The sequence below is a fragment of the Aquarana catesbeiana genome, linkage group LG13 (genome assembly GCF_042186555.1).
Source record: "Aquarana catesbeiana isolate 2022-GZ linkage group LG13, ASM4218655v1, whole genome shotgun sequence".
NCBI lineage: Eukaryota > Metazoa > Chordata > Amphibia > Anura > Ranidae > Aquarana > Aquarana catesbeiana.
In genome coordinates, this window is record NC_133336.1 from 123,004,769 (window position 1) to 123,029,631 (window position 24,863).

Consider the following 24,863-nt stretch of genomic DNA (forward strand, 5'->3'; position numbering starts at 1 on the left):
CTGAAAGAATGAAGACATCTCCTCTAAGGTACCACTGTGCCGGTTCTCATTCTTACTGACCATAAGAATCTCACATTCTTGTCTGAGGCTAAATGCCTCTCTCCCAGAAGGGCGCGATGGGCTCTTTTCTTGTCAAGTTTCAATTACATCTCATTCTTACCTGGTACTAAGAATGTAAGGGCTGACGCTTTGTCGCGACAATTTTCCTCCACTTCCAAGATGGAGTCGGTTCCGGTTCCTGTGATTCCTTCTGATCGTATTCTGGCTGAGGTTTGCACCAGTCTCACTTCTCCTTTGGGTGACAAAATTGTTGCCACTCAGGTCCATGCTCCTCCTGAGAAACCTTGTGACCGCTGCTTTGTCCCAGAGAGTCTCCGTACTGCCATGCTCCAGACTTAACATTCTCCCAAGGCTGCTGGCAGCCCTGGGAAGAATCAACTCTTTTGGGCCTAGTCTAAGTGCTGATGTAACCGCTTTTGTAGTTGCCTGTTCCGTGTGTTTAGAGTAAGACTCCACGACACCTTCCAGTGGGCCTCCTACAACCCATACCCAATATAGAGAGGCCCTGGACCCACCTGTCTATAGATTTCATTGTGGAGTTACCCAACTCCCAGGGCAACACAGTTATCCTTATGGTGGTTGACCGATTCTCAAAAATGTCTCATTGTATCCCACTTAAGAAATTGCCCACTTCTAAGGAACTGGCTTCCATTTTTGCTGGGGAGATCTTTCGCTTACATGGGCTACCCAAGGTGGTCGTCTCTGACAGGGGTAGTCAGTTTGTGCCCCAGTTCGGGTGAGCCTTTTGTGTACAGATGGGAATTCAGCTTGCTTTATCCTTTGCGTATCACCCACAGTCTTATGGGGCCGCAGAACAAGCCAATCAGTCCTTGGAAAAATTCCTACGTTGCTATATTTCTAACCATCATAACAACTGGTCAGACCTCTTGCTGTGGGCGGAGTTTGCTCACAATAGTGCCTTGAATTCTGCTTCCTGATTGTCCTCGTTTATGGTGAACTTTGGAAGCTAGCCACACCTCCTCCATCAGTCTAAAAACAAAAACTGTAGCTGCTGACTTTTAAAAAACAGCCACTCACCTGTCCCATGATCCAGCAGTGTGCTCACCCCAGTCGGTTTCACTTGCTAACTTCTTTCCATGGTGCTGGCATCTTCAACATGGGCACACAACTGTGACAGCTTGGCGCTTCACAGCCGGGTGTCCACTGCGCATGCGCAAGCTGCACATCATGAATGGTGGATGCAGTGTTTTGGGACCTGTCACGTGTCCTAAAAGACCGCAGGGTGGGGGGGGGGAAACTTCTGCTCCGTTTGCCTAGGTGGTCGGAGCAGAAGTAGGAGCAGGTACCTGTCAAAATCAGGTACCCCCCCCCCCCCACTTCTCAAAAGTGCCAATTCTTCAAGAGGAGTGGGAACGAGTCCTTAAAGTGGAACTTCCCCTTGTGGGTGGAGCTCTGCTTTAAAGTAGTAGTAAAGTCTTTTTTTGGACTTGTACCTAGAGGTAAGCCTATGATAAGGCTTACCTCTAGGTACAGTGAATATCTCTTGCAGTGTTTATGAGATATTCCCAATGGATGCAGCCGGTGACATCACCAGCACATGCATACTGTGCCAAACCTTCAGAGCACCACGCCACAGCCGATGGCTGTCGTGCGCTTACGCGGGAGTGATGTCATCGCGGCTCCGGCCACTAATGCAGCCGAAGCCCGCGAAGACGGAAGGGAGATCGGGTGAAGATGGAAGCCCTGTCAGCGGTAACAGTGCACCACTGGAGGGCTTCGTTCTATGATAAGTATTTCATACTGTGCTAGTATGTGACGCATACTAGCACATTATGCCATTGCAGGGGATTTCTTTGTTTATTTTTTTTGCTAGCTGCAAAATAATACCGCTTTAATCTTTGTTAGAGGGGCCAAGGTTTTTCACAGAGTTGAGGCAAAAAAACAGAGAACCCAATCTACCAAATGGCTCCTGTGGAGGTAGTGGCACAACTATTAGAGCGATCACCAACATCTTCTTGGTCCTGTGCCCTGCTGCATTGCGAACCGAGGGGGTCACTTGCTTAGCATTGGTGCCATTCATAGATTGCTTTGTATTCTTCTCAGTGAATGGAAAGGATTCTCTGACAGGATAACAGGGGAGATCATGAAGTCACTGCGACACCTCCTCCAATCAGAGAATGTCTTGCATTAACTGAGAAAAATACAAAGTGTTCCATGAATGGCAGCTGTGTCAAGCGAGTGACCCCCTGTGTTCACTGTGCAGAAAGACATTTGAGCACCGGCTACTAAAGTGATTGTCCGCTTCCACAGGTATGGAGTATGTACAGGGTATATACTGAGTGCAGTAATCAGCATGGATTCATAAAGAATCATTCTTGCCAAACCGATCTATTAACCTTATATGAGGAAGTGAGCTGGCATCTAGATAAAGGAAGGTCCGTAGACGTGGTGTATCTGGATTTTGCAAAAGCATTTGACAAAGTTCCCCATAAACGTTTACTGTACAAAGTAAGGTCCCTTGGCATGGACCACAGGGAGAGTACATGGATTGAAAACTGGCTACAAGGGCGAGTTCAGAGGGTGGTGATAAATGGAGAGTACTCGGAATGGTCAGGGGTGGGTAGTGGGGTCCCCCAGGGCTCTGTGCTGGGACCAATCCTATTTATTTTATACATAAACGACCTGGAGGATGGGGTAAACAGCTCAATCTCTGTATTTGCAAACGATACTAAGCTAAGCAGGGCAATATCTTCTCCGTAGGATATGGAAACCTTGCAAGAAGATCTGAACAAATTAATGGGGTGGGCAACTACATGGCAAATGAGGTGTTTTTTTTTTCAAATAACAGTTTTTATTAGTCACAGATGTATAAAGATACAAAAAAATTGTAGTTTACTCAATACAAAATACATTTGGCAGACATTCAAACTGATATTCAGTAAACAGTAGGATATATTCGTCTATATAACGTAGAGGTGTAATATATTCTTCATCCGCAAAGTTCGTCAACCAACAAGTATCTATTTTGTTCTGGACATAGTCCAACATTAAGGAAAGGGATAGTATAAAGAGAAAGAGAGAGAAAAGGAAGTGTAGGAAGGAGGGGGGGGGTGTGGGAGGCTCTGCCGCCAGCCTAGGGTGGGTCCTCCCGCCTGTGCCAGTCATCCCAGACTTTGTCATGTGTTTCCAGTCTATCCCGTAGACGGGCTGTCATTTTTTCCATAAGTTCTATATCCTTTATTCTGGTGTAGAGATCTGTTTGAGTGGGAGGGGTCTGTTTTTTCCAGTGCAGGGCGACCAGGCACCTCGCCGCCGTGATTACATGGCCTAGTAGTTTCCTGGAGTGTCGGGGTATATTCAGCCCAGACACCCCAAGGAGAAATAATTTCGGAGTCCAGGGCACCCCCACCCCCAGCAAGCGAGTCAGTAGAAGATGGACCTCCGTCCAGAACGGTGCTATTTTAGGGCATGACCAATAGATATGGTATAGAGTCCCTCTATCCTTGTGGCAACGCCAACATCTGTCTGAACTGGAAGGGTAGATGGCTCGGAGTACATCAGGCATCATATACCAGAAAAAAAGAATTTTGTATGCGTTCTCCTTATACAAAGTACAAAGTGAACTCTTGGCTGCCTGGGATCAGATCGTCTGCCATGTGTTTTCCGGTATCTCCTCGCCTAGATACTTCTCCCAGCGGAGCATGTATGTGTGCTTGCCCTGGTCTAGGAAGTTGTAGGAATTCAATATTTGGTATATGTCAGAGATCAGCCCTCGTCTAGCCGAGCCTTCCAACATCAGGCTCTCAAACATAGTTGGAGTTGAGAATTGTAGGTCTGGGGCTATAGATTGGGCATAGTGTCTTATTTGCAGGTATCCATAGAACGCCTGCCTTGGGATGCCAAATTTTTTTTGAAGCTCCTCAAAGGAGAGTAGCCTGCGAGTGCATGGGTGGACTAGGTGGCCAAAATGGAACAGGTCTCTGGTCGCCCACGGGGAGGACATCTGATGAGTGAGACCTGCGGGCAATTTGGGGTTATATAGAAAAGACGTGAGGGCTGATCTCTCGGAGCATAGTTTGTGGGCTCGTGACAATCTACGCCAGAGCGTGTTGAGGTGGCAAATGAGGTTTAATGTAGAAAAATGTAAAGTAATGCATTTGGGTGGCAAAAATATGAATGCAATCTATACACTGGGGGGAGAACCTCTGGGGGAATCTAGGATGGAAAAGGACCTGGGGGTCCTAGTAGATGATAGGCTCAGCAATGGCATGCAATGCCAAGCTGCTGCTAACAAAGCAAACAGAATATTGGCATTAAAAAAGGGGATCAACTCCAGAGATAAAACGATAATTCTCCCGCTCTACAAGGCTCTGGTCCGGCTGCACCTAGAGTATGCTGTCCAGTTCTGGGCACCAGTCCTCAGGAAGGATATACTGGAAATGGAGCAAGTACAAAGAAGGGCAACAAAGCTAATAAAGAGTCGGGAGGATATTAGTTATGAGGAAAGGTTGCGAGCACTGAACTTATTCTCTCTGGAGAAGAGACGCCTGAGAGGGGATATGATTTCAATTTACAAATACCATACTGGTGACCCCACAATAGAGATAAAACTTTTTTACAGAAGGGAGTTTGACAAGACTTGTGGCCACTCATTAAAATTAGAAGAAAAGAGGTTTCACCTTAAACTATGTAGAGGGTTCTTTACTGTAAGAGCGGCAAGGATGTGGAATTCCCTTCCACAGGCGGTGGTCTCAGCGGGGACCTTCGATAGTTTCAAAAAACTATTAGATAAGCATCTGAACGACCACAACATACAGGAATATACAATGTAATACTGACATATAATCACACACATAGGTTGGACTCGATGGACTTGTGTCTTTTTTCGGGACATACTAAAAGGAATGACAGAATGGAATGCCCATAGACTTTAACAGGGAGATGGAATGCCCATAGAGAATAATGGAACAAAGTGGAATGCCCATAGAGAATAATTGAAAAAAAATTCAATTTGTGACAGACTCTTTAGACATATCAATTTTTTTTTAAACCTACTTTTAAATATCAGTGGCCATGTTTAATATTGAGATTAGGTGGGATTATTGTTGTTTTTTTATGGCATGACAGAAGGGAATGCCCATAGAGTATAATGAGAAGCAAGATGTGACCTGGAGTCAGAACCATTGCTCATATCAGATCAATCTTTAGCATTCCGCTCCAGCCATAGGACGACATCGCACGTCGCAGGTCTCCCTCCTACTACATTCAGGACAAAGTATTGGTAGACCACCTTTGATGATACTGTGCCGTTTGGCACCTGTTTTCTATGACTGCCTGAGCCCTACTGCGGAACCCAGGTGCACATAGAACATAGAATAACATCTCTAAAACCAACACTGGAATAGGCAATATGCAACAAGCTAGTACCAGTTCACATCCACCCCGACGTGCATAGGTATATTAAATTGCCGGTTTTCCGGTTTTTCTGGGCTTGCGGACTATTACCTCTTTCATGATTTTATATATATTCGACAATCCACAACATATGCTGTGTCGCTCTTGAAGAAGCGTGATGACACGCGAAACATGTCGAGCATCAAAGATTTACGTGACATGAATTGACTACGGATTTGCTATCGAGCCATCTCTTCGGACTGATCTTTATGTGGAGTGTTTACCCAGACGTCCGAATAACTGTATACTTTAGATGGTGTTGTATAGCGAGCACTTTAATCTATGCACATGTTGTGGTTTTTAAGCAATGTCCTTTTTGCTATGTATTTTTCTAAGTAAATAAAATGTTATTTTAAATAACCAGTTTGTTGTAGTTGTGCCTAGAAAGTCCAAAAGTCCCTCTTGTTTGTTTCTTGAAAATTTGATAGGACGTGGCACAGGTCTACTTTTTGTGTGTATCCACGGTGCCACTCCGTGTTATGATACACTTCTATTTTTGCAATCTTTAGCAGACATACTCTCTATGTCCAGTGTTGATGTCCAAATTTGACATTAAGGCTCTGTTTCCACTAGTGCGACTTTTCATGCGACTTGGGACTGAAAAGTCGCATGACAAATTGTTTCCCATGATTTCCAATGAGTACCGTTCATATCTGTGCGACTTCAAGTCGCAGCGACTTCAAAGTAGTCCCTGCACTACTTTGGTCCCACTTTGATGCGACTTGAGGTCCATAGATACAGGCATTGCTTCAAGTCGCGGTAAAAAGTCGCGGTAAAATCGCGGTAAAAAAATTGCGTCAAAATCGCGCGACTTTGGGGATGCAATAGTGGAAACATAGCCTAAGCGGGATTATTATTGTTTTCTATGGAATGACAAACATATGACAGAATGGAATGCCCATAGAGTATAATGGGAAGTAAAATATAAACTCATTTGCAGGCAAATCTGAGAGACATAGCAATTTCACCTTTCCCACAGCTGTTCCTCAAGTAGTGTAGCAGATTGTAAGATTGAGATTAAATGGGATTACAGCTGTTTTCTATGGAATGACCAACATATGACAGAATGGAATGCCCACAGAGTCCAGGGAACTTTGAAAGACAGATCACTCATCCCAGGATTGGACGGGTGATCTGTCTATCAAAGTGCCCGGACAAAGAGGAGGGGCTGTATGTGACGGGGCATGGTGGGGAACACACAGCTATTAAAATGAAAGCTGTTATGTTACCGGCGCTCTGATCATGCGGTAGGCGGCTCTAATCCCTCTTCTCCTCTGACCTCTGGGAGAACGGCTCCCATACAACCCGCCTGCCGGTGGTGCTCGCCCACCCCCCAGACAGCCCACATCTGCCAGCCCTCAAAATCCACTTGCAAAATGTGAGCAGGTGAGTGGAATTTTTGAGGGCTGCTCTATGGGCATTTCCTTCTTTCATTTCTTAGAAAACAATTATAATCCAAATACTCTCGATTTTAAATCTTGGCTCTGAACTTGGATAGTATATCTGCTAAGTATTTATTTGGTATGTTGAAAGGTTTTGACTCCAGGTCACATCTTGGTTCCCATTCTACGCTATGGGCATTCCTTTCTATCATTTATCTGTCATTCCGTAAAAAACAGCTGTAATCCCAAATAATCTCAATTTGACAATCTGCTACTCTACTTGAGGAACAACTATGGGAAAGGTGAAATCCCTATGTCTCCAAGATCTGCGTACAAATGAGTTCATATTTTGCTTCCCATTATACTCTATGGACATTCCCTTCTGTCATTCACCTTTGTTATGCCATAGAAACAGCAATAATCCCACCTAATCTCAATATTAAACATGGCCACTGATATTTAAAAGTAGGTTTGCAAAAAATTACGATAATTTGATATGTCTAAAGACTGTCAATAATTAATTTTTTTCCCCATTATTCCCTAGGGGCATTCCATTTTGTTCCACTAATCTCTATGGGCATTCCATCTTCCTGTTAAAGTCTATGGGCATTCCTTTCTGTCAATCACCCATGTCATTCCATAGAAAACAATGCTAATCCCACTTCATCTCAATATTAAACATTGCCATTCATCATGGAGAGAAAGTCTTCTAAAGATTGATCTGATATGTCTAATGGTTCTAAGTCCAGGTCACATTTAGCTTCACATTATTCTCTATGGGCATTCCATTTTGTTCCATTATTCTCTATGGGCATTCCATCTCCCTGCTAAAGTCTAAGGGCATTCCTTTCTTTAATTTATCTGTCATTCCATAGAAAACAGCTGTAATCCCAAATATTCTCAACTTTACAATCTGCTACTCTACTTGAGGAACACCTGTGGGAAAGGTGAAATTGCTACGTCTCTCAAATTTGCCTGCAAACAAGTTTTTATTTTGCTTCCCATTCATATTTTGCTTCCCACTCTATGGGCATTCCCTTCTGTCATTCACCTTTTGTCATTCCATAGAAAACAATGCTAATCGCGCTTCATCTAAATTTTGAACATCTTCACTGAACATGGAGAGAATGTCTGCTAAAGATTGATCTGATATGTCCAATGGTTCTGACTCCAGGTCACATCTTGCTTCCCATTATACTCTATGGGCATTCCATTCTGTCATGTTTATCATTCCATAGAAAACAATAATAATCCCGCTTAATGTCAAATTTGAACATTACCACTGAACATAGAGAGTATGTCTGCTAAAGATTGATCTGATATGAGCAATGGTTCTGACTCCAGGTCACATCTTGCTTCCCATTATACTCTATGGGCATTCCTTTCTATTAATTATCTGTCATTCCATAGAAAACAGCTGTAATCCCAAATAATCTCAATCTTACAATCTGCTATTCTACTTGAGGAACAGCTGTGGGAAAGGTGGAATTGCTACGTCTCTCAGATTTGCCTGCAAATGTTTATATTTGACTTCCCAGTTTACTTCCCATTATACTCTATGGACATTCCCTTCTGTCATTCACCTTTGTTATGCCATAAAAAACAACAATAATCCCACCTAATCTCAATATTAAACATGGCCACTGATATTTAAAAGTAGGTTTTAAAAAAAGACATTGATGATATGTCTAAAGAGTCTGTCAAAAATAGATTTTTCTTTTTCCATTATTCTCTATGGGCATTCCACTTTGTTCCATTATTCTCTATGGGCATTCCATCTCCCTGTTAAAGTCTATGGGCATTCCATTCTGTCATTCCTTTTAGTATGTCCCCTTTTTTCAACCTCACCTACTACGGTATGTAACTATATGAAGCCAGACCAATGTAACTGTTCTATCCAATCCATAGGTGGAGTTCACAAACATACATGGGGACAATTCATGACAAGTCAGCACAGGAGGTGTCATGTGATCTTGAGGTCCCGTGTGTATTCCCGGTGCTGCCATCACACAGCACACAGAGATGGACGGTCCTGTCTGGGAGATGCTTGTCCTGGAATGTGCCGGTGGGCGGGGTTTGTTTTGAAACGTGTTGATGGATAGCCCGGGGGCGTGGTTTCCCACAGAAGGCGGGGAACTTTTATGTAGGTTTGAATAGGAGTGGGCGGGATCGGGCAGAGGGGCCTTCCCGTAGAGGGTGTGGCCATATGTGGCAGGCAGACTCGTGCAGTGGGTGCGGTGTGTGTAGAGAGAGCGGAGGTTCGGAGGAGGATGGTGGACGGGAGGTGATCGGTGAGTAGAGCCGGCTGTAATCCGGTAATCCTGGCCTGGGCCAGTGCATGGCCGGGATTGTCTGATGGGGATGGGAGCCTGCTCCATGGATGGGAAGAGCTGCCTGTGACTTTCCTTATCACAGCACACTGCTGTCATATCACCGGAGGAATCGGGATATATAAGTGATGTATGGGGGGCTCAGTCCCTGTAATGTGTCTGGATTATACTGGAGGAGAAATGGCTGCAGAGGGAACTGTGCTATTCATATTCTGATGATCTCTGATTGTTACTATGAAATCCTTGTCTGTTCTTCAATTACTGGCAGAGAAGAGGTGCAGATATACCCCCCCAAAATTGTCACTTGTGTCCACCCCCTACCTACCTCCTGAATTCCATCACTTGTCTCTACCCACCTCCCAGTACCAATCAGCAACAACACATCACCCCAGGAACAAAATACCTCCCAGCAACAATAGATCCTGCATCAGCAAGAATAGATCCACCTTCAGCAACAGTAGATCCTCCCCAACATAACCCCCCAAAAAGATCCGATCTAGCAACAACCGATCTTCCCCCAGCAACAATACACCCCTCACAGCAACAGTAGATCCTTCCTAACATAAATAGACCCCCCCCCAAATAGGTTCCACAGTAACAATTACCCCTCCCACTCTCATAGACAATAGACCCTCCAGCACCCCCTTGCCGGTGCATACATCAGTTCCAGAACTGATAAAAAATGGTGTATTGTAAGCCCTCATGCACACAGGCTGTTAAAAAAAACATTCTGAAAACGCCAGTATCTTTGCAGTGATTATTTTTTTACTTTTTTCAGCTTTTTTCAGCGTTTTTGCAATAGCGTTTTTGAGCGTTTTTCCGCGTTAGCGTTTTTTTTTTATTTCAAAATTTTTTTTTTTTTTTTTTTTTCCAATGGATCAAAAACGCTAAAAAACGTTGGTGAATGACGTTTTTCAGCGTTTTTCAGCGTTTTTCAGCGTTAGAGCGTTTTTACAGCTGAAAAACGTCTTTCAGAACCCACTGGTCCTGGGTTTTTTTTACAGCTTAAAAACGCCTATGCCACTTGCAGCTCAAAAACGCCTAGGTGGGCATGAAGCCATAGACTAACATAGACAGGCCTTTTTAAGCTGCAAAAAAAGCTCAAAAAAGCAGCTGTAAAAACGTCCGTGTGCATGAGGACTAAAAGAGTGATGTTGCATTGTCACCAGCACATGCTGTTTATGAGCTCCCTAATATTTTATAGGTACACTGCAGTAAAAAGTGAAAATCAAATCTAGTAAGCTTTTCATCAGGCCACAGCTGTAGTGCAGCCACCCACCTCTGGTTTGGTCAGTAGTCTGATCTGAGAACCCAGCTTGTCATGCAGAAGAAGAATTGTTGGTTTAAATGTTCGGGTGATGGTCTCATGTCTGCAGGTGGCCCCTGAGTCCTCTGCTGTCGGGAATCATTCAATGGTTAAAGACCCATCCTGGTTATTGTTTCTTCTGATTGGTGGCAAGAGGCTCCTGCACCCCATTCCACTCTTCCACTGAATTGAAGTAATAGTGAGATTGGCCAAGCTAATTAGTTAGACAAACATAATTAACATGTGCCCAAAGACACAATAACTAAGTGCTTACAATGGACTGCTGATTGTACAGTTCATGTGTCCATTTGGTTGGGTGGAATTAGCAGTAAAAAAAGTGGTGGAAAATCCACAGGCAACAACTTGAACTACCAACCACAAATGGGGACTGATGTACTGGGGGTTCAGCAGGTAAGTAAAACCAGACTGTGATCAGCACTTCAGAAGGATCCATTGAACATGTAAGAAAAGCAAAAGCCAAGGCGTTGTATCGGTAAAAATTCGCCAACATTTATTGATTAAAACATATCCAGACTTACAACTAAGCTGATGGGAGGCACCTCCAGGAATAGAAGTGAAATCCACTGAACACAGCAGGGCATCGGAGGATCGCTGAGCCGATGGATGGTAAGCCGGCCTGCTAGGAAACCGAATGGTTTGCAATGTCTGTGATAGCTCTCAGAACCTCTTAGTGCTGCACTCTAAAAACGAGGGAAGGCTGAGCTGCCTCCCATCGGCTTAAAGAGGTTCACTGGGGAAAAAAAAGTAAAGTCAGTAGCTACAAATCCTCTACCTGCTGACTTTTAATAAAAGGACACTTGCCTGTCCAAAGATCCAGCACTCTCCTCACCCAGACTAGTTCTTCACTAGACTTTCCGGCGCCGGCATCCTAAGTTTGGGCAGCCAGCTATGCTGCTTTAGGCTTCACAGGTGGCTGCCTATTGCGCATGTGCAAGCTGTGCTGCACTTTATGAATGGCCCTCAGTCTTCTGGGACCTGTGAGGTGTCCCAGAAGACTGCGAGGAGGGAGGGGAAGTGGGAGAAGGTAACTGTCAAAACTAGGTACCCGCTCCACCCCCCCAAAAAAAAACATGTCAAATGTGGCTGGGGAGGAGGACTTAAAGAGGAACTTCCCTTTGTGGTTGGAGTTATGTGTAAGTCTGGATATGTCTTAATTAAAGTGGTGTTCCGGCCAAAATGATACTTTTTAAATAAAAATACCCCTATAATACACAAGCTTAATGTATTCTAGTAAAGTTAGTCTGTAAACTAAGGTCTGTTTTGTTAGTTTATAACATTAGTTTGTTATTTTATAAACTAACAGCAGGCCGAGGCCAGTGTGGGCATCTGAAGCCAGACTGTATTTCTTCCTGGATCTCATCCTTGCAGATCTCGCACATGCTCAGTGCAGCACAAGCAGTGTAAAAGGTTTCAGGTCAGGTTTCCATAGCAACGGCAGTCTCAGAGGAAGTTGCCGCTCCTTCCCAGAAGGCATTGCAAATAGGAAATGATGCGATGGGCCACGGCCAGGGAGGAGGAAGTGAAAAATGAATACAGCAGATATACAGTAGGTGCTGAGAAAAAAAATGTAAAAATATCCAATTCGTTTACAGTGTACAGTTTAGTGTGGGATACTGAAGAGTTGTAAAAGTGGGTGGAACTCCACTTTAATGAATGTTGGTGCGATTTTACAGATCCTGTGACTTGGCTTCTGCTTTTCTTACGTGTTCAATACATCCTTACCCTGGTCTGATCTGCTAAGAGCTGTGGATCACAGTCTGGTTTCATTTCCCTGCTGAATTCCCAGTACATTGGTCCCTATTTGATGTTCGTAAGTTCAAGTTGTTGTGTGCGGATCTTCTGCCACTTCCACCTAACTATATGGACACGAACTCCACAATCAACAATTCTTTGTGAGTGCTTAGTGTGTCTTTAGTGATCCAGCACCTTGGCTTCTTCTTTTATACAAGCTAATTAGTTAGTAGAGCGATTTTCCTAGATTGTCAGAGGTAGTTGAATCGTGCCTTCTAAAGTCTATGGGCAGCTTACAATTTGAGAGCTGTGAAATATTTCTTATGCCGTGTACACATGGCCGGACTTTTTGACCAAACTTGTCCGACGGAATGAATCCGTCGAACAATTTGACCGTGTGTGGACTTCATCGGACCTGCAGCGAACCTTTTCTGTTGAAAATGTGACGGACTTTAGATTTAGAACATGTTTCAAATCTTTCCGACAGACTCGAGTCCAATCGAAAAATCTGTTCGTCTGTATGCTAGTCCAACTGACAAAAACCGACGCTAGGGCAGCTATTGGCTACTGGATATGAACTTCCTTATTTTAGCCCAGTCGTACGTCATCATGGTCGAATCCGTCGGACTTTGGTGTGATTGTGTGTAGACAAGTCCGATTCGACGGAAGTCCGTCAAAGTCCGACATCATTCAGTCCGTTGAAACTCCGGTCGTGTGTACACAGCATAAGAATGCACAAGACTCCTCAATGGATTTGGATACGGGCATCTGATTTAGTGCAATAGCTCTTGTCGTGACATTTCATAGGCAGAGAATATCTTACAGAATGTGCCTCCATGTTCATAAAAGTCACAGTGGTTGTCAGTGTGTGTTTTTTTTTTTTTTTTTTTTTTAATTTTATTTATTATTTTTACAATTTAACCTTTTCAATATTTATTACAACTCCTTTTTTTTTTTTTTTTTAAGCCCTGTTGGGGGGTGGCTTTGGTGAGATATCAGGGGTCTTAACAGACCCCTGACATCTCCCTTTTGAGACATGGAAAGGGACAGAGGACACAGATTCCCAGTCCCTTTCTCTGCAGCCTCAGCTGCACTGAAGATGAATGGACAGGAGACAGAGGCTCCTCCCCATTCATAAACTGAAACATCATAAACACATTTTAAGATACTCAGAGACAGTTCTGAATGAACAGTCTGTGATCACTGACTCTGCATTTGGAAAAGGAAGGAGCCGGTAAGTCACATATATATCGGCTCCTTCCTCCGCTCTCCATCCTGACAGCTGGAGGAGGATATGGGGGACAGTCAGGGGTGATCGTTGCGACGGTGGGGGGAGTTACAAACACCAATCTCCCTGTATAGATTTCAATAAAGCAACTGAAAGGAGGAGAAGCGTCTGTCAGCTGCTTTATTGAAATGTATACAGGGAAATCGGTGATTGTAACTCCACCCCTGACTGCCCAGGTATCGGATTATGGATCAGAGCATTTACCCGAGTACAAGTACTCGGGCAAATGTTAGGTATTGGGACAACCCTACTTGTTTGTTTTATACTGTTCTGGGTGATAGCTTTTTAAAATCAAAATGTAACTCTTGGGCTGTAACTTGCTGTGATGATGCCTCCTTTTTATTTATTTATGGAACTTTTTTAGAGCTGGCAATTTACACAGAGATATGTGTGTGTGTTAGAGCTGCAGGATTAATTGTTAAGAATCGAAATTGTGATCTTTTTTCCCTTCCCAATCTTCAAAACAGCATGTCACAATTCTTTCTAAGGCCCCTTTCACACGTGCGGACCGTTCAGATCTGCCTGTCAGTTTTTTCAGGGGGAATCTGAAGGTCGCTCCATACAGCTCTATGGAGCGTTGGATGTCATCGGTGACTTGTCCGCTGACATCCGATTCGCTCTGCAAAATCCAGATGGATGGATGTCCTATTTTCCATCCGCCTATCGGATCGGATGAAAACGGACAGGCGGTCCGTAATCATCCGATTCCCCCCCTTAGAGGTGCAGAGACTGACTTATGTGCCGGCCCAGCGGGGATCAACGGAGCGATCCATGCTCAGCAAGCGGAGTAGTGAAAACAGACAGCCCCGTGTGAAAGGGGCCTAACAAGTGCAGAGAGAGGAAAGAACTCTGGCGTGTAAATGTGGGAGGTTTACCCATTTTCTGACATTTTGTTGCCTACTAAAAATCATTATTTTCTGCTAGCCCAATTTATTTTTTCTTTGTATAATGTGAAAGATGATGTTACACCGAGCGAATCGTGATCATGATCGCGCAAAAAAATTGTGATTCCCATCTTAGTCAAAATCGTGTTTTTATATATATATATATATATATATATATATATATATATATATATATATCACAAAAGTGAGTACACCCCTCACATTTTTGTAAATATTTTATTATAACTTTTCATGTGACAACACTGAAGAAGTGACACTTTGATACAATGTAAAGTAGTGAGAGTACAGCTTGTATAACAGTGTAGATTTGCTGTCCACTCAAAATAACTCAACACACAGCAATTAATGTCTAAACCACTGGCAACAAAAGTGAGTACACCCCTAAGTGAAAATGTCCAAATTGGGCCCAAAGTGTCCATATTTTGTGTGCCCACCATTTATTTTCCAGCACTGTCTTAACCCTCTTGGGCATGGAGTTCACCAGAGCTTCATTGGAGTCCTCTTCCACTCCTCCATGACGACATCACGGAGCGCAAGGTCTCTAACATCCACCAGCTCTGTGATGTCGTCATGGAGGAGTGGAAGAGGACTCCAGTGGCAACCTGTGAAGCTCTGGTGAACTCCATGCCCAAGAGGGTTAAGGCAGTGCTGGAAAATAATGGTGGCCACACAAAATATTGACAATTTGGGCCCAATTTGGACATTTTCACTTAGGGGTGTACTCACTTTTGTTGCCAGAGGTTTAGACATTAATGGCTGTGTGTTGAGTTATTTTGAGTGGACAGCAAATCTACACTGTTATACAAGCTGTACACTCACTACTTTACATTGTAGCAAAGTGTCATTTCTTTAGTGTTGTCACATGAAAAGATATAATAAAATATTTACAAAAATGTGAGGGGTGTACTCACTTTTGTGATATACTGTATGGGTGTGTGGTGTGTGTGTGTGTGTGTGTGTGTGTGTATATATATATATATCAATATCTATCTGCATCAGTTCCTGCGGTCAGGGATTTTACAATCTCTAGAGTCCCTAACTTGCATTCATACACATAATAGGGCAAATTTAGACAGGACCCTATTAACCTACCAGCATGTCTTTGGCGTGTGGGAGGAAAGCCAGGCAGACACAGGGAGAGCATGCAAACTGCAGGCAGGTAGTGACATGGTTGGGATTTGAACCAACAACTCTAGAGCTGCCAGGCAGAAGAGCTATAATTACTAAGCTACTGTGTTGCAACAATTAACACATTATATTTATGTGCATCTGCTTCAACATAAACTCCAGTTTTATATATCTAAGCATTGGTTGTAGTACAAATGTAATAAAGTGAGAATCCAAATTTTTGTTATGTTTTGGATAGAATAAAGAAGGGTAAGGACCGATGTTGGGTTAGAACAAGTTGTTCTTTAATGAATGCAGCCCACCTTGTCCATTAATCTAGCCATCTTCGCTGTGAAAACCTGCCCTGAGCCACACTGCCTATTGTGACCCTGCTGGTTCCTTCTTGTGCATGCATGCTGTGGCCACATTCATTCTTATGGGAGAGCCATACTTATGGTAGCCTACAGATTTCCTCCTATAGGAGTAATTTTGACCGCTGTGCAGGATGCAGTGGACTCTGCAGAAAAGTATTAGGATGAAAGGCTGGTTTCAGACAGAACTACACAATGAATTTCCCTGAACAGGTTGAAGGTAAGTGTTGTACCAAGTGAACTGCATTTAGGGGGGTGACTGCATTATTTAAGAACAGCATGTACTAAAAGTTTACCTGTCCTTGATGCTGTCTGGGTTCCCATAGGTCTTACATCTTGCAGCTGTCTTTTTTTTAATTTCGTTTGGGTTGCTGTAGGCCTTACAGATGTGCTGTAAAACACAAATGATTAATGGTACGTGCACATATTCATATTTTCACTTATATTACTTAGTAATAAAATAACCAATAGAAAATCATACTTTTTTTAATTCCCCTTTGCTGGGAGGGTTGTACTCACTACAACACAACTGTAGACTGCCTTTGAGTGAGTTCTTGGATCTCGGAACACAGCACAAAACAATCTTGGATGCTGTGTGCACTGCATTGGGCATATTCAGTGAATACAACACTAGCACTCTGTACAGACGGCTGCAGTCTGGGTAGACGTCATGTTATCGGCCAGTGACGGGAGCAGTCTGTGCTTAGAATGCTGTGTTTGTGTTGGTGTCAGGAAGCAACCTACATAGTCACTGCAACCAGAGTTTGCAGCATCTCAGATACTGTATATCAGAGGTCTCCAAACTGCAGCCCCCCCCCCCCCGGAAAGACAAGATGCAGCCCTTTGCTTGCCTTTTTGCTTGCCTTTTTCTGGCCCTTGGGGCACTGTTCACCCCACTAATACCCCTTTCACACCGGGGCATTTTTCAGGTGCTTTGGGCTTAAAAAAAAAAGCGCCTGCAAAGCACCCGAAAAAATGCCTCCCTTGCATCCCGAGTGTGAGAGCCCGAGTGCTTTCACACTGGGGCGGTGCGCTTGCAGAACGTTAGAAAAAGTCCTGCAAGCAGCATCTTTCAGGCGGTGGGGGGAGCGGTGTATACACCGCCCCTGCCATTTGAAATCGGCAGTGGTGCTTTGCGGGCGCTTTTAACCCTTTATGCGGCCGCTAGCGGGGGGTTAAAAGCTCCCTGCTATCCTCTGAAAAGCGCCGTTATAACAGCGGTAAAGCGCCGCAAAAATTAGCGCTTTACCGCTAACACCCCCCGCTGCAGTGTGAACTTAGCCTAATGTGAGACACTATTCCGCTTATTGACACCAAAAATGGAGCATAATTCCTGCCACTGACACCAATAATGGGGCACCATTTCTCCCACTAACACCAACAATGGGGAACTATTCCTCCCCCCTAATACCAAAGCTGGGGCAGTGTTTACTCCCACTGATGCCCGAAAAATGTTCTATTCCTGCTGGCCACAATCCGGCCCCATAAAGACTGAAGGACAGTAATCTTGCCCTTTGTTTAGAAAGTTTGAAGACCCCTGTCATATATTATAAAATCTGCCTGGTAGAAAATGGTTAGTTTTGGTTTATTTGTGTTTCCACATATTCTGTACACACCAGAAAATGACTGCGTCATTTTCAGGTATACTGTTCCTGCAGGTGCTGACCTGGTCTGTCATTGCGTTGCACGAAAAATTCCATTGTACCCATTGCTGTTTGAAGTGTAAGGAGAAAAACATCCAGGTGTTTATTAGAAGTTTCTTGATCTATACGTGACCCATGTATAAGTCTAAAAGAATGTATAAATGGGGCCAGAAATAATAGATATACAGATATACAATCATACGGATGTACAGGTCTAAGAGAAGGTATGAGGACTGGTTCACACCAGATGCTTTCTAGAGCCCCTTTAAAATGCATCTGGAACACATGTACAGTAATTGACATGTATTCCAAAGGCCCTAGTTCACACCAGTGCGGTCAGTTCCAGTGCTTTCCACAAAAGTACATAATGCTGCATTTTTTTTTTTTTTTATTCCAGAATGCATCAGAGTGCTTGTAAATGCATTGGAATGCACATAAGAAACTATTGTCCCAAGATTTCTGAAGTGTCAAAGTAAAAAAGAGGGGAAAAAAAAAAACACACTAGAAACGCATTAAAAACACGTCTAAACACGCATGCAAACCTGGAATGTTAAAATTGTGGTGCTAAACAGACCAGATATACAGGTCTGAGAAGGTATAATTTGGGCCGAATCTGGAGGTCTCAGAGGAGGTGTAAATAAGGCCAGATGTGTGAGAGGAGAGATAAATGGGGCAAGATATGGTGTTAAGATTAAGAAGGTTTAATTGGAGCAGATGTACAAATCTGAGAGAAAGTTTAAATAAGACCAGATATACAGGCCTGAGAAGGTATAAACTGGGCCAAATATGAAGGTCTCAGATAAAGGATATACAAAGCCAGATGCACAGGTCTAGAAAAAGGTGTAAGTAGGGCCAGTTATAAAGGTCTAAGAGAAGATTGAATTAAATATAGAGGTCTGAGAGAAAATATTAATGGGGCCAGATATGGAAGTCTGAGAGGAGGTTTAATAGGGGCTAGATATGCAGGTCCGAGAGAAGGTATAAATGTGGCCAGATATATAGGCTTGAGGAAAGGTTCAAATAGGGTCAGATATACAGATCTGAGAAGGCATAAATGGAGCCTGATATGGAGGTCTGAGAGAAAGGTATGAATGAGGACAGATATACAGGTCTGGAAGAAAGTATAAATGACACCAGATATGGAGGTCTGAGATAAGGTATAAATGGGGCCAGATTTACAGATCCAATAAAAGGTATTAATGGAGCCAGATAAATATGTCTGAGAAAAGGTATAAATTGGACCAAATATAGAGGTCTAAGAGAAGATATTAATGGAGCCAGATAAACAGGTCTAAGATCATATAAATGTGGCCAGATAAATAGGTCTGAGAGTAGGGATGGGCGAACAGTTCGGCCCGAGCATAAGTTTGGGCCGAACTTTGGTTGTTTGGATGTTCTGCAAACACCGAACAATATGCAGTGTTCGGGGCAAATCCGAAAGCCGCCGGAACACCGTTAAAGTCTATGGGACATTAACATGAAAAATCAAGTGTTCATTTTAAAGGCTTATATGCAAGTTATTGTCATAAAAAGTGTTTGGGGACCTGGGTCCTGCCCCAGGGGACATGGATCAATGAAATTAAAAAAAAAAAAGTCAGTTTTTTCGGGAGAAGTGATTTTTTTTTTTTTTTTTTTTTGATGCTTAAAGTGAAACAATAAAAATGAAATTTTCCTTTAAATATCATGCCTGGGGGGGTGTCTATAGTATGCCTGTAAAGTGGCGCATTTTTCCCGTGTTTAGAACAGTACCACAACAAAATGACATTTCTAAAGGAAAAATTGTCATTTAAAACTGATCGCGGCTGTAATGAATTGTTGGGTCTCGGCAATATAGATAAAAATCATTGTAAAAAAGAGCATGGGATCCCCCCCCCCCCAGTCCATTACCAGGCCCTTTGGGTCTGGTATAAATATTAAGGGGAACCCCGAACCAAAATTAAAAAAAAAATTGTGTGGGGGTCCCCATCAAAATCCATACCAGGCCCTTTCGGGTCTGATATGGAAATTAAAGGGAACCCTCCGCCAAATTAAAAAAAAAAAAAAATGGTGTAGGGGTCCCCCTCAAAATCCATACCAGACCCTTATCTGAGCACGCAACCTGGCAGGCCACAGGAAAAGAGGGGGGGACGAGAGAGCGCCCCCCCCCCCCTCCTGAACCGTACCAGGCCACATGCCCTCAATGGGGGTACAAGTACCCCTACCATTTCACAAAAAAAGTGTTGAAATGGTAAAAAAGACAATACCCGGTTTTTGATTATTCCTTTATTAATAAAGTCTTTAAAAAATAAAAAATAAACAGTAAAGTTAGCCCAATTTTTTTGTATAATGTGAAAGATGATGTTACGCCGAGTAAATAGATACCAAACATGTCACGCTTTATAATTACACGCACTTGTGGAATGGTGACAAACTACGGTACCTAAAAATCTTCATAGGCGACGCTTTAAAAAATTTTTTACGGTTACCAGGTTAGAGTTACAGAGGAGGTCTAATGCTAGAATTATTGTTCTCGCTCTGACGATCGCGGTGATACCTCACATGTGTGATTTGAACACCGTTTACATATGCGGGTGCAACTTCCGTATGCGTTTTCTTTGCTGCGCGAGCTCGCAGGGATGGGGGCGCTTTAAAAAACATTTTTTTTCTTATTTATTTTATTTATTTTTATATTTATAAATTGTGTTTAAAAAAAAAAAAAAAAAAATTTATCACTTTTATTGCTGTCACAAGGAATGTAAACATCCCTTGTGACAGTAATAGGTGGTGACAGGTACTCTTTATGGAGGGATCGGGTGTCTAAAGGACCCCCGATCCCTCCTTTGCACTTCACAGTATTCATATCGCCATTTTCAGCGATTTTGAATACTGTATATTTTATAAAACCAGCGCCATTGGCAGCTGAGTAAACGGGAAGTGATGTCATGACGTTGCTTCCGCGTTTACAATTAGGAGGCTGGAACGAAGCCGCTTACGGCTTTGTTCCAGACTGTCAGTAGCCGCTGGAGGCGGCGGATTGGTGATCAGGCCTCCCGATGGATCGGAAGGCCTGGTAAGGGCGGCGGGAGGGGGGGACGTCCCCTCCCACTCCTCCGGTATAACAGCCGAGCTGCTTTTAGCTGCATCGGTTGTTATACTTGGAAAGCCAATCGCCGGCTCTAAAAAACAGTACCAGGATGATGCCTGCAGCTGTGGGCATCATCCCGGTATAACCCCTGAAAGCCAAGTATGCACATCTGCGTACACTCGGCGGGAAGGGGATAGACGCCCCCCAGGCACAATATTTAAAGGAATGTTTAATTTTTATTGTTTCACTTTAAGCATTAAAAAAAATCACTGCTCCCGAAAAAACGGCCTTTTTTAAAAAAAATGTTTGCATTGATCCATGTCCCCTGGGGCAGGACCCGGGTCCCCAAACACTTTTTTTATGACAATAACTTGCATATAAGCTTTTAAAATTAGCACTTTTGATTATTAATGTTTGTGTCCCATAGACTTTAACGGTGTTTGTGTGTTCTGCTGAATTTTTTGCCTGTTCGGTATGTTCTAATGCGAACCAAACTGGGGGGTGTTCGGCCCATCCCTATCTGAGAGAAGCTCCAAATTGGGTCAGATGTGGGCTGAGAAAAGGTATAAACTGGCCTAAATACTGAGGTCTGAGAGAAAGTATAAATAGGGCAAGATATACAGGTCTGAGAGAAGGTATAAATGGGTTCAGATGTACAGATTCTCAGTACACATCACAATACTGTGTGCAATGCATTGGGTATATTCAGCAGATATGTTCACTTAATATAGACAGCTACAGTCTGGGTCAACGTCATACTGTCAGCCACTGATGGGAACAAACTGTGCTTAGAATGCTGTGTTTGTGTTGGTCTTAGGAAGAGACCTACATACTCACTGTAACCAGGGTTTGCAGCATCTTGGATTAATCGTATTTTAGAAGATCTGTCTGATAGAAAGGGATTGCTTTTGGTTTATTTGTGTTTCCATATACACGTTACACACCAGAAAATGACTGTGTAATGTTCAGGTATACTATTCCTGCATGCACTGACCTGTGAAATAAGTAAGGAAACACTTTTTAGGTCTGTCATCGGTTTCCATAAAAAGTTCCATTGTGCCATTACGGTTATGACTTTGAAATGTAAGGAGAAAAACATACAGTATTGGGTGTTCATTAGGAGATTCTTGATCTATATATGACCTTTTGAATAGGTCTAAAAGAATGTATAATTGGGGCCAGATATACGGGTCTGCGAGAAGAAATAAATGGGGCCAGATATGGAGGTCAGAGAGAAGGTATGAATGGGACCAGATATACAGTCTAAGACGATATAAATGGGGCCACATATGGAGATCTGTGAGAGTATAAATTGGGCCAGATATACAGGTCTAAGAAGGTATAAAGGGGGCCAGATATGGAGGTCTTAGAGAAGATACAGTGCCTTGAAGTATTCATACCCCTTGACATTTTCCACATTTTGTCATGTTACAAACAAAAACAAAAATGTATTTTATTGGAATTTTATGTCATAGACCAGGGATAGGCAAGCTTTTGAGCACAGTGTGCCGAAAAATGTTTTCAAAGAAATTGAGCATGCCAATTTTATAACAAACAAAAATGTAATCCTCACACTCTCAATCACGAAAAGGATTTTTTATAAAGTAAATGCTGTAAACTACTTTTAGTAGTGAGAAATTAACATCCTGCACTCTCACGCCTCAGATCAGCCCCAATTCCTGCAACTCCACACCTCAGATGAGCCCCAATTCATGCACCTTCACACCTCAGATCACTGTCCCCCTGTACATCTGCCCCACCACTGTACTACCCCGCACATCTGCCCCCACCACTGTATCCCCCTGCTCATCTGTCCCACCATTGTAACATCTTCTTATCTGTCCTAACACTGAACTTACTCGCTCATCTGTCCCACCACTGTAACCCCCTTTCTCATCTGCCCCAGGGTTGTACCTCCTGCACATCTGTCCCACCACTGTAACCCCCTGCTCATGTGTTCCACCAATGTACCTCCTTGCTCCTCTGCCCCACCTCTGTACCCCTTGCTCTTCTGCTCCACCTCTGTACCCCCTGCTCCTCTGCCCCACCTCTGTACCCCTTGCTCTTCTGCTCCACCTCTGTACCTCCTGCACATCTGGCCCAGCGCTGAATCCCCCTGCTCATCTGGCCTAGCGCTGAATCCCCCTGCTCATCTGGCCTAATGCCCCTGCTCATCTGGCTGTACCCTCTTGCTCATTTTCTTCACCGCTGAACCCCTCCTGCTCATTTTCTTCACCGTTGAACCCCTCCTGCTCATCTACGATATGTGTGATATGCAGAGTGGTGAAAGGAAGCAGAGATGAGACACATCTACCTGTCCTGGCACACTCATCCTGCTGATCCACCTCCTCGCATCCAGCCCACATGCTTGTATGTGATGTACAGTATGTAATGTCACATACAAGCATATGGAATGGATGCGCAATGATGAGTTCAGGTCAGGGGCATTTTCTGAAAGCAGTGGGCCTGTGTGCAGGATCATAAGTTGGGCCCCGCAGCTAAGAAAAAGGGATTGGGTGCGATTTTCATTGCGCTGAATACTGGCTGTGGCTTAAAGGGACAGAGTGCCAACACAAAGTGGCACATAATTGTGAAGTGGAAAGAAAATGATAAATGGTTTTCAATATTTTTTACAAATAAATATCTGAAAAGTGTGGCGTGCATTTGTATTCAGCCCCTTTACTCCGATACCCCTAACTAAAATCTAGTGGAACCAAATGTCTTTGGAAGTCACCTAATTAGTAAATAGTCCACCTGTGTGTAATTTAATCTCAGTATAAATACAGCTGTTCTGTGAAGCCCTCAGAGGTTTCTTAGAGAAGCTTAGTGAACAAACAGCATCATGAAGGCCTAGGAACACACCAGACAGGTCAGGGATAAATTTGTGGAGAAGTTTAAAGGAGTTGTAAATGCAGAAGTTTTATTTTTATCTTAATGCATTCTATGCATTACGATAAAAAAACCTTGTATGTAGCAGCACCCCCCAATTACCTACCTGAGCTCCTTCTCTCTCCAGGGATGTCCACGATCCCCTCAGCCATCCAGTACACTCCTCCTGATTGGCTGAGACAGAGCAGCCACGCTATTGGTGCCCATGGCTGTCAATCAAAGTCAGTTAGCCAATCAGGGGAGAGATGGGGTGGGGCCAGATCGGGGCTCTGTGTCTGAATCTGAATGGACACATGGAGCTCTGACTCTGCTTGGGTGACCCCTGTAGCAAGCTGCTGGCTGAGGGGCACTCAAAGGAGGGAGGGGCTAGGAGCAGCGCAGAGGGACCCGAGAAGAGGAGGATCCAGGCTGCTCTGTGCAAAACCAACTGCACAGAGGAGGTAAGTATAACATGTTTGTTTTTGTTTTTTTTTTTTTAAACGAGCCTTTACAATCACTTACAATCACTTTAAAGCAGTGTTAGATTATAAAAAAAATATCCCAAGCTTTGAATATCTCAGGGAGCACTGTTCAATCCATCATCTGTAAATGGAAAGAGTATGGCACAACTGCAAACCTACCAAGACATGACCATCCACCTAAACTGACAGGCCGGGCAAGGAGAGCATTAAACCTAAATCCAATTGAGAATCTGAGGCAAGACTTGAAAATTGCTGTTCACAGACACTCTCCATCCAGTCTGACAGAGCTTGAGCTTTTTTGCAAAGAAGAATGGGCAGAAATGTCATTCTCTAGATGTGCAAAGCTGGTAGAAACATCCCCAAAGACTTGCAGCTATAATTGCACCGAAAGGGGGTTCTACAAAGTATTGACTCAGGGGGCTGAATACAAATGCACGCCACACTTTTCACACATTTAATTGTAAAAAAATTTGAAAACCATTTATCATTTTCCTTCCATTTCACAATTTTGTGCCGCTTTGTGTTGGTCTATCACATAAAATCCCAATATAATACATTTAAGTTTTTGGTTGTAACATGACAAAATGTGGAAAATTTTGAGGGGTATGAATACTTTTTCAAGGCACTGTATAAATGGGGCCAGATATGGAAGTATGAGAAACAGTAAAAATGGCTGGCAGATATGGAGATCTGTGAGAAAGTATGAATGAGGCCACATATGAAGGTATGACTGGGGCCAGATATGGTTGTCTGAGAGAAGGTATGAATGGGGCCAGATATAAGTGTCTGAGAGAAGGTATGAATGGGGCCAGATATGGGGGTCTGAGAGAAGGTATGAATGGGGCCAGATATGGGGGTCTGAGAGAAGGTATGAATGGGGCCAGATATGG

General features: G+C 43.4%; 1 protein-coding gene across 1 annotated transcript in view; it reads left to right on the plus strand.

The window, feature by feature from the left end:
- Positions 1-9,088: 9,088 nt before the first annotated feature.
- The window catches only part of PLEKHG3 (pleckstrin homology and RhoGEF domain containing G3), a 251,286-nt gene continuing 235,511 nt past the window's right edge, over positions 9,089-24,863 (plus strand). The window contains exon 1 of the mRNA XM_073609396.1: positions 9,089-9,148. The gene's annotated coding sequence lies outside the window, so the exon portion shown is untranslated. The remainder of the gene's footprint in view (positions 9,149-24,863) is intronic.